This window comes from Elephantulus edwardii, unplaced genomic scaffold, assembly GCF_000299155.1.
Source record: "Elephantulus edwardii isolate Elephantulus edwardi_28Jun2011 unplaced genomic scaffold, EleEdw1.0 scaffold00238, whole genome shotgun sequence".
Classification (NCBI taxonomy): Eukaryota; Metazoa; Chordata; class Mammalia; order Macroscelidea; family Macroscelididae; genus Elephantulus; species Elephantulus edwardii.
The window spans coordinates 3,800,012-3,815,976 of record NW_006399988.1 but is presented as its reverse complement, the minus strand read 5'-3'; positions in this window follow the sequence as shown (position 1 = coordinate 3,815,976).

Sequence of the window (15,965 nt, the reverse complement as noted above, 5' to 3'; positions counted from 1 at the left end):
CTGTCTCCAAGGGAAGTTGTCGTGTCCTGTAGAACTCCTGTGTAGATTATGTTTCCCTTTCGGCCTGAGGGCCCGCCGGGTTTTGCTGGTTTTTACCTGGAAGACGCCTCTTTTTGCTGTTATCCTAGGTGACCTCGCCCAGTGCCGCCTCCTGTCCTCCCTGTCTGGCCGGGTTTTGCTGGTTTTTACCTGGAAGACGCCTCTTTTTGCCATTATCCGAGGTGACCTTGCCCAGTGCCGTCTCCTGTCCTCCCTGTCTGGCCGGGTTTTGCTGGTTTTTACCTGCAAGACGCCTCTTTTTGCTGTTATCCAAGGTGACCTTGCCCAGTCCCGCCTCCTGTCCTCCCTGTCTGGCCGGATTTTGCTGGTTTTTACCTGCAAGACGCCTCTTTTTGCTGTTATCCGAGGTGACCTTGCCCAGTCCCGCCTCCTGTCCTCCCTGTCTGGCCGGGTTTTGCTGGTTTTTACCTGGAAGACGCCTCTTTTTGCTGTTATCTGAGGTGACCTTGCCCAGTGCCCCCTCCTGTCCTCCCTGCCTGGCCGGGTTTTGCTGGTTTTTACCTGCAAGACACCTCTTTTTGCTGTTATCCGAGGTGACCTTGCCCAGTGCCACCTCCTGTCCTCCCTGTCTGGCCGGGCTTTGCTGGTTTTTACCTTGAAGGCGCCTCTTTTTAAGATGAAAAAAAAAGGTTTTCATAACTGTACATTTGGGAGCACTGGTGGTGTAATTCTAAAAAGCTGTGCTGCAATCCCAAAGGCATGTGGTTCTAATCCACCATCTGCTCCTTAGGATAAGAACAGGCAACCTCTTCCTGTGTGATTAATGCCTCTGAAATACCAGTTAATGGGACAGATATGAAACACTTCTGACCTGACAACATACAACAACAAACAATAACCCAGACCTATAGCAGTCTACATTTAAAGAGTCTCTTTTATTTATGCCTTTTCTTTTATTATGTCTGAACTTCTAGCAGCAAGGACACATTGAATATGCTCTTCCAGTATACATAAAACCTATAGTTCGACTTAGAAGTCTCCTGGTCCAGTTGAAGCAAACAGGGAGGTCTGTACCTTTGACTTTGTGCTCAGTTAATGGCTTTGAGGCCTGTGGCAGAATCTTTTGAGTTCTGTGTGCAGTAGAGCAACTAAACTAAACATGAAACCATCTCCCTATTGAGTTGACTCCATAGAGTTTTTAAGAATGCAACCTTGGAGAATGGTTGCACAATTTTACAACCCCACCAATAATGTATAAGAGTCCCTTTCTCACCACATCCTCTCTAGCATCTATTACTTGCTGCCCTGTTAAACTTTGCCACTCTTACTGGAGTGAGATGGTACCTCATTGTGGTTTTGATTTTTATCTCTCTTATTGCCAGTGATTTGGAGCATTTCTTCATGTGTCTGTTTGCCATTTGAATATCTTCCTCTGTGAAAATTCTTTGCAGGTCTTTTGCCCATTTTGTAATTGGGTTATCAGTCTTTTTCTTGTGGAGGCCCAGGAGTATTCTGTAAACTTTTGTTTTAAGACTCTTGTCTGGGATAGTATAACCAAATGTCTGTTCCCAGTCTGTAGGTTTTCTTTTCACCCTATTGGGATAAGTTTTTGATGTGCATGGAGATTTAATCTTCAGAAAGTCCCATGCATCAATTTTATCCACTTTAGATTGTGCATTTCTGGTTGTATTTGACAGTTTCTTTATACCTTGCACTAGTGCTTCTAAGCTTGATTCCAATTTGTCTCTTAAGAACAACCATTCTGGAAGGCAGTTTGGTGCTTCCTCAAAAAGTTGAACATAGAAATTCCATATGATCCAGCTATTCCACGACTTGGAATATACCTTGATAATATGAGAACTGAGGCACAAACTGAGATTTGTACATCAATGTTCATAACAGCATTATTCACCATTGCAGGAACATGGAAACAGCCCAAATGTCCAACCACAAATGAATGGATTGAGAAATTATGGTATATTCACACAATGAAATACTATGCAGCACACAGGAGGAATAACTATAAATTATTACCTAACTTGGGAAGGACTGGAGAGCATTATGCTTAGTGAACTAACTCAATCCCATAAGGATACATATTGTATAAAACTGTTATTGTATAATGAGTATAAGGATCCAGGAAGGGTGGGAGAGGCTGGAAGCAGAGGGATGTGGATGTGCAGGGGGAAGGGGGAGTTAATCATGGGGTTGTACTATTTGATGGGAGGGTGAGGGTAATTGAAAGAATTTGTTCAAATTTGTATTTTATTTTTGTAAATAAACTGGGGGGGGGAGAAAAAGAATGTAACCTTGAGAAGAAGACCACCAGTCCTTACTTTGAAACCATCTCTGAGTGAGTTCAAACTGCCATCTTTTCAGTTTGTAGTCAAGTGCTGTTAAGCACTTTGGTTACAAAAATCTTATGGAAGAGCAAGAGACCCTCTTTAACCAAAGGAGATCAAAGGTGTTCATTTCCTTCTGCATATATGTTCTTTCTAGTTTAGATAATGAGTTCTGTCAGCAGAGGCTAGTATTTCTACATTGATGAAACTGTAGCTTTTTTCTCTCCAAATATCACTTCCCAGTGAACTGAACTTCCTCATCAATCACATAAAGCCCATGTTAGATTTCCAACCTCAGCTGTTCATGTGACTATCCTCAAGTAGAGGTGCTGGGTGTCAGTATTAATCTTGACATATGTTCCTCTCAGCTACATCTGCTTTGAGGATGCAGCTGGATTCTCTCCACTGCAGTTCTTATCCAGGCCCTCATCTCTGTGATTTCTGAGCTGTTATTCTTTCAGTGAAATTCTACTCAAGGAATCTGGGGAACAGAGGTGGGTGCCCTCTAAACTAGTCCATGGCAGGAGCCTCCTAAGAAACCATTCGGACTATCTTTTTGTGTTTCCCCAGAGTCAGACTCCAAGATAAGGGTTCAATGCACATCCTTTGTTTGGAAGAGGATCCTGGGAAGTACTGGGAGGCAGAGAGAATAGAGAAGAGAGCTGATGAAGAGCAGAAGTAGGTCAATTGTTGTTAAGCTTAAATGGTGCTTGACTTTTCAGGGAACTGGGAACCACTATACCTGGTGGACGAAGAATCTAGGATACCTATCCACAAATTCTTTCTGTTAAGAAGCCACTGGGTGGTGCAGTTAATATGCTCAGTTGCAGATTCAAGTGTTCTAAACTCAACTCCATCCAGAGACCTTGAAAGAAAGACCTACTGGTCTACTTCTGAAAAGTCAGTCCTTGAAAATCCTCTCATACACATTGAGGCTGACGGCTTGATATATATCTGACAACAGGCTGCTCCTTGGAGGCAAGGATTCTGAAGTTTCATCTGACATACTTTGGGAATGTTGCAAAGAGAGACCAGTCTTTGGATAGGGATATCATGCGTGGGAGGATGGAAGGACAGCACAAGAGAGGAAAACCTTTGATGAGATGGATTGATTCTATCCCTGGTGTGCTGGGGCACAGGTGTGTCAGAGAAAATAAGATTGGCACAGGATAGAACAGGGTTTAGGGATGTTGTACATAGAGTCTCTGAGGCACAAGTAACATAATGGCACATAACAACAGCATGATATATGATAACTAGATGTAGCTTGATAAATTGATTTGATGGTAACTTGTCTTTGTTCTGTTTTACTTTCTTTTCCCTTCAGTCACCAAGTCAGAGGTATTTTTAGGAGCTGTTAATTTTCCAGTTTACCTAGCCTTCAGAGTGCCTACAGAGAGAGAGAGCTGCAGAAGTCAGATGAATGTTTCAGGCAGAAAATCATAGATATTGGCAAGTGGAAGTCAGGCTTGTGTGTGAATATGATAGGATCAGGGAGATACAGTCATAAGATAGGTGTCATCTGTTCCATGAAATCCATAATCCTGGCACCAGACCATATATCTGTGAAAATAAAACATTCTGTTAAATCTCACAATCTTCCTAAATCCATATAACATGTTTTCCATAACTTTCACTCAAAAACTCATAATAGGAAATTTGTACTACAATTGTTCTGGTTACTCTACCTGATTCTTTCTAAATATTCATATTTCCTCAAATAGCTACTCATTCCAAATTTATTGAGCACTGCCTGGGTGCTTAAAGCTATAAAAATAGCAGGAATTCATAGATAACACTGCTTCATTGTTCTCATGCTTGCACATGTAGATGAGGGAAGGACAAGAATAGGGATCTTATCACTATACAACAATTTCATATGGACTCCAACTGTCCAAGATACACTTCAGAAAAGAGAATAACTTTCTAGTGGGAGGAAGATGAGGCACAGTGTTTGAGAAGGGGAGTCTGGAAGCTTTCCAAGTGAGAGAAGAGGTAAGTGAGATAAACTCAGTGGGAGGTAAAAAGGTGAACACTCAAATTAGATATTCTCACTTGTACATGCTTAAAACAAACAAATAGTGCTCGCTTCGGCAGCACATTACTAAAATTGGAACGATACAGAGAAGATTACCATGGCCCCTGCGCAAGGATGACACGCAAATTCGTGAAGTCTTCCATATTTTCGACTTTGAAATTAACGAGTCTGTAATGAAGGCTAACTCCTTTCACCTACAAATTTCATCTTTGGGTACAAAGCTAAGTGGATAGTCCTTACGGAGGGACTGTTTCAAAAGAGGCAGGGAAAAGAAAAGAAAAGAAAAGAAAAAAACAAACCAAAAACAAACAAACAAAACCAAAACAAAACCCCAAAACATGCACATAGAAACTGTCGCATGGACACAATGAAAACTTTGGTATCATTAACATAAGATTTCTACTTTTAATGGGACTAAAACATATTTATTCATAAACTTCTTAATTTTTGCTTTTTTTATTTCTATTTATTCAAATATTTGTTTTGACTAATTAGAGGAGACAGTGCCATTGACACAGGACAGAGCAGAGTTTAGAGCTGTTGTACATAGGGTCGCTATGAGTTACAAGAGACTCGACAGCACATAACAACAACAACAATACTTAAAGATCCTGAAGGCAGAATGTTGAATGACCCATAAAGCATCAAAAGAAGATGGAAGGAGTACACAGAGGAACTAGACCAAAAAGAATTGGCTAACACAGAATAATTTCATGGAACACAATATGAACAAGAGGCAATGGTGATGAAGGAGGAACTTCAAACTGCTCTAAAGGAATTGACAAAAAAACAAAACACAGGAATTGATGGAATACCAATTGACATATTTCAGTAAAAAGATGCTTCCCTGGAACTACTCAGCAGGTTATGCCAAGAAATATGGATGACAACTGCCTAACCAACTACTGGAAGAGATCTGTGTTCCCAGTCCAAAAAAAGGTGATCCAAAGTATGGAAATTATCAAAGATTACCACTAATATCAGATGCAAGCAAGATCCTGTTAAGGATTATCCAGAAACTACTGGAACAGTACATTAGCAGAGAAAAGCCAGATGTGCAAGCTCTTTGGAAGAGGCCATGGCACTAGGGATATCCTAGATGGATCTTGGCCTAAATCAGACAGTACCAGAGGAATGTCTATCTGTGTTTCATTGGCTATGCAAGGCATTTAACTGTGTGGATCACAAAAAAACTGTGCTAAACTTGAGGACAATGGGAATCCCAGAACTCTTGATTGTGCTTATACAAAACCTATACTTGGACTAGGAAGTTGTAGTCACAACAGAGGAAGAAAACACTGTATGGTTCAGGATAATGAAAGGTGTGGATAAGGGGTGCATGCTATCTTCATACCTTTTTCAATTCATATGCAGAACATATCATTCAGGAGGTTGGACTTCATGAGGAGGAATGTGACATCAGGATTGGAGGAAGATTCATCAACAACCTGTGTTATGTATATAGCACAACTTTGCTTGCTAAAACTAAAGAGGACATGAGGCATTCGCTGCAGAAGTCAAGGACTACAGTCTTCAATATGGATTGAAGCTCAAAATCAAGAAAACAAAGATTCTCACCACTGTGCCAATTGGCAGCATTATGATAGACAGAGAAAAGATTGAAATTGTTGATAACTTCAGCTTGATTGGTTCAACTACCAACCCTCTTGGCACCAGCAGTCAGGGAATTGAAAGATGAATTGCCTTGGGGAAATCTGCTGTCAGGGGGCTCTCTAGAGTACTAAAAGCAACAATGTCAATCTAGAGAGTAAGTAAGATGCACTTGATTCAAGCTATGGTCTATGCAATTACTTGCTATGTATGTGAGATTTGGACAACAACTAAAGATGTTAGAATAAGAATCAATGCCTTTGAGTTATAGTTCTGGAGAAGAATGTTGAACACACCATGGATTGCCAAGAGAACAAACAGTTGTGTCCTGGAGGGTGTGAAACAGGGCTGCTTCCTGGAGGCAAGGAATTTGAGGTTCTGTCTCACATAATTTGGGCATGTGGTCAAGAGGGACCAGTCCTTGGAGGGGGAAATCATACTGCGAAGGGTGGAGGGACAGCATGGAGAGGAAGACCCACAACAAGATGGATTAATTAAGTCTGTGGGAGATGATAAGATTGGATCAGGATAGCGCTGGTTTCAGAACTAATGTGCACATGGATGATATGAGAAACTGGTGACTGAATAGCACATAACAACATGGCAAATTGTGGTTAGGGGCTATTGAGGCAACTAAGTTAAAATCCATTGTTCAGTCACTGTGTCAATTCATCTCCTTGAGAGTTTTCCTCAGTATGATATCTTTTTCCAAGGAATGGCCTCTCCTAAAAACATGCCTAAAGTATGTGAGATATTTTGACCATCCTCTCTAAGGAACACCTTGACTGCACCTCCTTCTGTCTTAGAGAAAGAAGATCATCAACACACTAACTATAAAAATGAAGTTGAGGGTTCCAAGATGGTGGTGGTGGAGAGAGCAGTGGGAAGAGCCAGATGAGCAGCCAGCTGCATAGAGATGGATCATTAGAGAGACCTTCACACCCTACAGAGAATGACCCACTTGGTACGATGTGGACAGTAGGAATTTGAATGAGATCTTTTGTTGGAAAAATTGGTTTGGGAGCTACAGGAACGTAGAGCCACACCATGGGCCATGCTGCAGGCCAGACCAAAACTGGAAGCCACCAGCCAAGGTGCTGTGGGACCCAGCTGCCAAGAGAAAGTTTAGCAGGAAATTGAATAAGTTCTCCTAAGCCCCACTAAGATTGAGTGGATCTGTTGGAATTTGAATGAGTTTTCTTATGCCCCCAACCATCCATGATCTGGCAGGCTGGTAGGAATTTGACTGGGTTTTCCTAGGCACTGTCAATTGCCTGGAAGACCACCCAAGAGTGAGCCTGCTGGTGGGAACTTGGCTGAGTTCTCTGAGAGAATGCCCAAGAGTGCATGGGTCAGTGGGAATTTGACTGAAATTTTGTGGAATTTTACTGGGTCTTTTCAGGTCCTACTGGACCCAGGGCCCTGCTGGGGCAGGGGCAATTGTGCGAGGGCCTCTGGGTAAGTGCCATTTGGCAGGGAACACTGCATGAGAGTTCCTGAATGGGAGAATTTGAGTAGGGACCCCAATCGTGAGCACACCAAGACAACTGAGGTCTGAATAAGGTCCTGCAAGTGGTTGACCCAGCCCTGTGGGGGCCCCACACCTCTGTGCTTGCCCCAACCCCCATTCAGCTCCATACCTGTGCCTAAACGACCAGTCAATCAGCTTGCCTTTAATCCAGAGCACCTTGATCTGACATACCTAAAAGAAGCTGCTCTCACAGGCCCTGGACTGAACTTTCCCTTGAGTCAGAAGTTCAGAGAAAAGCACAAGAGATATAGCTGCCCAAATTATTTCTAAGTAATGTCTTCAGATCAAAAACATATCAATGTCTCAAAGAAAGCAAACTATCTCACACACTACACAAGTGCAAAGGAAAATGTCACCTCCAAAATGTGACACAGTATCAATAGATTTCCTGAAGCCAAAAAGTCCGATAGATATTTCTGACAAAGAATTTAAAAGAACAATGACTGAATATTTCTAAAGGATGAAAGACAAATTTGAAGAATTACAGAATACTGTAAGCAAAAACCAGGAGGAGCTTAAAAAAATAATCCAGAACAATACAGATAAACAAATGAGATATTAGCGGCGCTGGAAAAGCAAGAAACCATGATACAAAATATGAGGTCCAATGTTTCAGATGCTGTCAACATGATGGAGGGACACATGAGCAGAACTGAACAGAATGAACACAGAACCAGCGAAATAGAAGACAGAATTGTCACCATTGATTGGCTAGAGCAAAAAGCAGACTCAAAAAAGAAAGAAAAAGAAGAAAACCTAATAATAATGTGGGACACCATCAAGAGAAATAATATGCTTATCACTGGAATCCCAGAACAGGAAAAAACAAGTAAAGGCACCGAAAAAGTTGTGAAAGAATTACTAGAGGAAAACATCCCATGCATAATGAAGAATGAAAGAATATATATTCAAGAAGCTGAGTGAACACTATATGAATAGACCCAAAAAAGAAAAACACCGAGGCATAAAATAGTTAAATTTGCCAGAACCAAAGATAAGGAGAGAATTCTGATAGCAGTGGGGGAGAGACAAAGAGTAACCTATAAAAGAGAGCAGATAAGATTAAGTGCCAATTTCTCAGCAGAAACCATGCAACAAGCAGACAATGGAAGGACATATATCGAACACTCAAAGAATACAACTGTCAACCAAGAATACTGTACCCAGCAAAATTATCCATCAAATATGAAGGAGAGATCAAGATATTCCCAGATAAAACAGAACCTAAGGGGGTTTGTAAAAATAAGACTAGTGTTGAAGGAAACACTGAGAGATGTCCTTCTTACACAGGTTCCTCAGAAAGCAACACGGACCAAAGTAACTAGCAACAATACCAAAAAGAACTCAACAAAAAGACAGCAATAAAACCCTGCCTTTCAATAATCACACTGAATGTAAATGGTTTGAATGCACCACTGAAGAGAAAAAGAGTAGCAGATTGGATAAAAAAAAAACACCAAAATCCATCAATATGCTGTCTACAAGAGAAACATTTGAAAAATTAAAATAAAGAAAGACTAAAAATAAGAGGGTGGGGAAAAATATACGGTGCAAATAGCAACCAAAAAAATAGCAAGAGTAGTAATATTAATCTCTGATAAAATAAATGTCAATATAAAAATCATCACAAAGGACAAGGAAGGTCACTACATAAATGCATAAAGGGTTAATAACACAAGAGGACATAACAATAATAAATATCTATGAACCAAATAAAAGACTTGCAAAATATGTAAAACAAACATTAACAAAACTGAAAAAAAAATACAAAACACTACTATAGTAGTTGGAGATTTCAATACACCCCTCTCAAAAAAAGATAGAACTATCAAAAAAAAATCAACAAAGATGCTCAAGAATTAAACCACACAATAAACCAACTTGACCTCATAGATATTTGAGGTGAATGCACCAAAATAAAACCACAGTATAACTTCTCCTATGTGCATGGAACATTCTCCAGAATAAATCACATTTTAGGTCACAAGGCAAGCATCTATAAATTAAAAAACATAGAAATAATACAAAGCATTTTCTCAGACCACAATGCTACAAAATTAGAAATTAATAACAAGAGGATAAAGGAGAAAAAAAACATACATTTGGAAGCAGAACAATACCTTGTTTGAACATGAGTGGGTACTAGAAGAAATAAAAATGAAATTAAAAAGTTTTTTGAAACAAATGACAATGAAAACACCACTTACCAAAACCTCTGGGAAATGGCCAAAGCAATAATCAGAGGTCAATTTATAGCAATGAGCAAACATACCAAAAGGTAGGGGGGAAAAATGACCACTGACTCTTTAATCCAACATCTCCAACAAATTAAAAAAAAAAACACCCAAAAACAAAAAAATAAGAAAACCTGACACCCTCTAAAAAACTGGAAATTATAAAAATTAGAGGAGAAACAAATGAAACAGCAAACCTCAAAACAATGAAAACCATCAACAAAAGGAGTTGGTTCTTTGAAAAGGTCAATAAAATCGACAAACCACTAGCAAAACTAACAAAGGAAAAGACACAAATAATCCAAATAAGAGATGAAATGGTCAACATCAAAACAGAATCAACTAAAATACAAAGACTAACATTAGAATACTATGAAAAATTATACTCAAACAAGTATGAAAACCTAGAGGAAATAGACAAATATTTGGAAATTCACAACTTACCTAAAGTGACACCGATCGAAATTGAACACCTGAAAAAACCCATTACAAAAGAAGAAATTGAAAAGGTAATAAAACAAGTTCCAGCCAAAACCAGTCCTGAACCTGATGACTTTACAATGAATTTTATCAAACATTCAGAGAAAAACTGTTACCAAGTCTACATAAACTATTCTCCCAGACTCTTTCTATGAAGCAAAAATATCCTTGATATCAAAGTCAGATAAAGACACCATAAAATAGAAATCTATAGGCCAATATCTCTCATGAACATTGATGCAAAAATTCTGAATAAACTCTTAGCCAATAGAATCCAACAATATATATATATATAAATTCACCATAACCAAGTGGGATTCATAACAGATATGCGAAGATGGTTCAACATAAGAAAAACAATCAATGTCATTTATCTCTTTAACAAAGCAAAGAACAAGAACCACATGATCCTATCAATTGATGCAGAAAAGGCCTTTGACAAAATCCAACACCCTTTCCTGATTAAAACTCTCAACAAATTAGGATTAGAGGGGAATTTCTTCAACATAGTAAAAAGTATACATGCATAAACCCAGAAAAAAAAGATGGAAAGAGTATATACAGAGTCACTGTACAAAAAGGAATTGGTGGACACAAAAATTTCATGAACCAGTGGTGATGAAGGAGGAAGTTCAAGCTACTCTGAATGAATTGACAAAAAACAAGGCCCCAGGAATTAATGGCATACCAATTGACATAATTCAATAAGCAGATGCTTCTCTGGCTGTGCTCAACCAGTTGTGCCAAGACATCTGGAGGACAATCCAACAGAGTGTGGAAATTATCGAACAACGTCATTGATATCACATGCAAGAGAGATTCTGCTGAACATCATCCAAAAATAACTGAAACAGCACATCAACAGAGAACTGCCTGAACTGCAGGCTGTCTTTAGAAGAGGCCGTGGTGCTAGGGATATTACGGCTAATGTCAGATGGATCTTGGCTGAAAGAAGAGAGTACCAGAGGAATGTCTATCTGTGTTTCATTGAGTAGGCAAAGGCATTTGACTGTGAGGATCACAACAAACTGTGGCTGACTTTGTGAAGAATGGAAATCCCAGAGCACTTGATTGTTCTTATGTGAAACTTATACTTGAACCAGGAGATATTCATCAGAACATATCAAGGAAAAACTGCATGGTTCAAAATTGTGAATGCTGTACATCAAGGATGTGTTCGATCTCCATATTTCAATCTATATGTAGAAAAGATTATCTGGAAGGCTGGGCTCTGTGAGGAGACATGTGGCATCAGGATTGGAGGCAGACTCATCAACAATCTACATTATGCATATGACACAACCCTGCCTTCTGAACCTGAGGAGAACCTGAAGTGCTTGCTACAGAAGGTCAAGGATTGTAATCTTCAATATGTATTGAAGCTCAACTTCAAGAAAACAAAGATTCTCACCACTGGGCTGATTGGCAGCATCATGATAGATGGTGAAGAGATTGAGATTATTGACAGCTTCTATTTGCTTGTCTGTACAATCAGTACTCTTGGTACCAGGAGCCAGGAAATTGAAAGGCGAATTGCATTGGGAAAGTCTGCTGTCAGAGACCTATTCAAGGTACTGAGGTGCAACGATGTCAGTCTGGAGACTAAGGTGTGCCTGATAGAGGCCATGGTCTTTGTCATTACTTGCTATGCATCAGAGAAGTGGACAGTAAGTAGGGATGATAGAAGGAGAATTGATGTCTTTGAGCTTTGGTGTTGGAGAAGAGTATTGAATATAACATGGACTGCTAGGAGAACAAACAAGTTCATCCTGGAAAAGGTGAAGCCAGGCTGCTCCTTGGAAGCAAGAATTCTGAAGCTTTGTCTGACATACTTTGGATGTGTTGCACGGTGGAATCAGTCCTTGGAGAGGGATGTAATGCTTGGGAGGGTGGAGGGACAGCGCAGGACTGGAAGACCCTCTATGAGGTTGATTTATTCAGTGACTGGGGTAATGGGGGAAGGTGTATCGGAGACAGTGAGATCGGCACAAGACAGAGTAAAGTTTAGGGCTGTTGTACATAGGGTTGCTGTGAGATGCAGGAGACTCAATGGCACATAACAACAACACAGTTTTCCTACATTCATGCTTTTTACAGCCCATGTATATGGTCTTATATGTTAATATGGTCTTATAACTGCTCCTCCTCCTTTGTGTTTCTAAATTTGAGGGCTCAACTTCAGTTGCCATATCTGCTAGTCTAATCTAAGTGTGTTCTGCTGTAGATAGGGTTTTCAAAGACCAGTTATATTTAGAAGTGGATGGCCAATCCTTCTTCCTAGTCTGTCTTAATTTAGATGCTTTGTGTTAGAAGAATATCTGACAAACATTTTTACCTACTAGATGAAAGACAGTTCCCTTACAGAAATAACCTGTATATTCACTGCCCCCCCTCCCCCAGCTCATGTGCCTTGTCTCTACCCTTTCCTTGCTACATCCCCATTCCTTGTACATCCAGCTACATGGTCAAACCCTCCCTTCCCCAGCCACCTCATATAATATGATCACCAGTCACTTCTGTGATGCCTTTTCACTACACACTGCTACTGGTCTCTCATGCTGCTGTCTATCTCTTGTTTAGGAGGATGTAAGTACAAATTCAATGTGCCAACTTCAGAGAAAGGTTTTTGCTTGAAGCATTACTGAGGGAAGATCCCTACAACAGAGCTTATGTTGAGTTTTGTGACTTACTGTCTTTGTTTACATAGCTGACACAATATGACAATTCCAAGGTCTTGACAGGTCTCTGCTAGATCTGATACTGTGGTGCAAATACAGATACGAATATCACTCTTCTAGGAAACATAAAAGAGAACTTACAATTTCATTTGAAAAGGAAAGGGACCCTGAATAAGCAGAATCCTTCTGAAAGATATAACCAAAATGGAAGGCATCACACTTTCAAAACCTCTACAAAACCTGCTACACAACTGTAGTAATTAAAAGAGCATGATGTTGGTACAAAGATAGTCATAAAGCCCGTTAGAATAAAAATTAACACATTTACCTATGATCATTTGATAATTGGCAAAGAAATAAAACCCATTAAATGGAGAATCAAGAGTCTCTTTTAACAAGTGGTCCTGGCAAAACTGGTTATCTACCTGTAAAAGATGGAAAAAAGATCTACACAAGACCTAACCCAAAGTGCATCAGAGACTTAGGGATAAATGAAAAACAAAAAAATAAAACAAAAGCAACATAAAGATCATTGGGGGGAGGGGGAATAGGAAAAAACTTAGAAGCCATAATCTATGGCATAAGTAGGATTGCAAACATAGCCCGATATGCACAACCAGGCAAGGATAAAACTGATGAATGTCATCTCCTAAAAATCAAATCCCAATCTTCATCAAAAACCTTTTCCAATAAGATGAAAAGAAAGCCCACAGACTGGAGGAAAGGAGAAAAAAAACCTTGGACAAAGCTTTTCAGACGTGGGACTCATAGTTAAAATGTACAGAATATTAAAGGGTCTCCAGGAGAAAAACACTGATAACCCAATTACAAAATGGGCAGAAGACATGAAAAGGCTCTCTTCACAAAGGAGGCTATTAGGATTGCCAACAAACACATTATGAAATGTTCAAAACCACTAGTAGGTGTGGCCTTTTCTAAATCCAGCTTACATTTCTGACAGTCCTAGGGCAATGTACTGTTATAGCTCGTTTTTAATACTCTTTAGCAATATTTTGCTTATATTTAATATTATTGATGTTTTTCCATTATTTCCCACATTTTGTTTGATCACCTTTATTTGAGAATGGGAATAAACATAGAATCTCTTCCAGTCAGTTGGCCAGTTAGCTCTTCTGAATTTCCTGACACAGACTGGTGAGCATGCTCAGGACTGCATCTGTTTGCTGGAACATGTTAATTGGTATCTCATTAATTCTTGGGGCCTTTCCCCTCACCCTCAATGTCATCTATGCAGTTTGAACTTCTTAATTTATCACCTGTTGGTTCTTGTTCATATGGCCCTTCCTGAAATGGCTCTGTTTCAGCCAAAGCTTTTTGGTACAGTGAGTGTGTATTTCTTCCATTTACTTTGGATGTCCCTCTATCATTCAGGATTTTGCCTGTAGCATCTTTCAGTATTGAAACTTGAAGTCTGTACTTGTTCTTCAGTTTTTTCAGCTTAAGAAATCCCAAATGAGTTTTCCTCTTTTTATTTTCTCTTTGTTTATTTTGTCCTGACACTCTGCCTATTTGAAATAGGCTATTTGCTTACTTCATAGTAATACTGACATTGATGTCATAATTTCTTCCCTTTGTTTTGGCTCGTTCTCTTGCAATTTTCAGAGTCTTTCTGACATTCATTTGGTCATTTCTTCCTCTTCTGTCTTTGTAGTGAATTTTTGCTTTCTTTCAAAGAAGATCTAGTCTTTGATTTTTAGTGTTCTTATGCCTCAAACCTATACTTGAGATGCGTTCTCTCATTCAGATGAGGTAGACTTAATGTCACATTTTGAGTTTTGTGGCCTTGTTTTGATTATCTTCAGCTTCAATTTGAACTTTCATATGAGTAAATGATGGTCTTTTACACAGTTAGCACCTGGCCTGATTGTGACTGCTGCTGTTGTTCTTCAGCAACCATTTTTTCCCCCCACAGTTGTAGACAATCGAGGTGCATTTATATAAATTTCTGTGTGGGTTTTTTAAAAAAAGATATTTGCAATGAATAAGTCATTGATCATACAAAGTCAACCATTTGGTCTTCAGCATAATTTTTATCACAATCTCCATATTTCTTGACTACTGACAATGATGTCAGTATGAAGACTAAGGAGAGCCTGGTTCAAGCCATGGTATTTCCAGTCATCACTTATGCATCTGAGAGCTGGACAATAAATATGATAGACAGAAGGAGAATTGATTTCTTTGAGTTATGGTGCTAGAGAATACCGAATATTCCATGGATTGTCGAAAGAAAAAATCAATATTTCTTGGAATAAGTGTAACCAGAGTGCTCCTTAGAGGTAAGGATGATAAAGCATTCATACTTTGGCTATGTTGCTAAGAGAGGCTGTTCTTTGGAAAGGGACATCATACTTGAAGTGGTGGAGGATCAGAGAAAGAGAGGAAGACACTTGACAAGATGAGCTGCAGCTACAGGCATAAGTATGTCAGAGATGAAAAGGATGGCACAGAATAAGACAGGTTCAGATCTGTTATTGAAAGTGCCTCTCTTTATGGGTCATATTCAACTAGACAGCACATAGAAACAACATTAACTTTTTCAGTATAATGCTTTTTCTTTCACTCAGCTTATCTATTTATTAATATTAACCAGGCTGCTCCTTGGAGGGAAGGATTCTGAAGCTTTGTCTGACATACTTTGGACATGTTGCAAAAAAGGAACCTCCTTGGAGACGGACTTCATGTTTGGGAGGGTGTAAGTGTGTCAAAGACAGTAAGATTGGCACAAGATAGAGCAGAATTTAGGGCTGTTGTACAACCTTATGGTTGCTATACTCGTAGGTGACTCCACAGCACATAACAACAACTCCAACCCTTCCCATTCTTGACCATCCACGAATGAAAATACCTATATGAAAACCTTTCTCTAACTTTTTATAATAGTTATCAGTTGCTGCAGAGGGTCAAGGACTGCAGCCTACAATATGGATTGAGGCTCAATGTCAAGAAGACAAAGATTCACACCACTGGAACAATTGGCAACGTCAGGATGGATGGTGAAGAGATTGAGATTGTACACAGCTTTAGTTT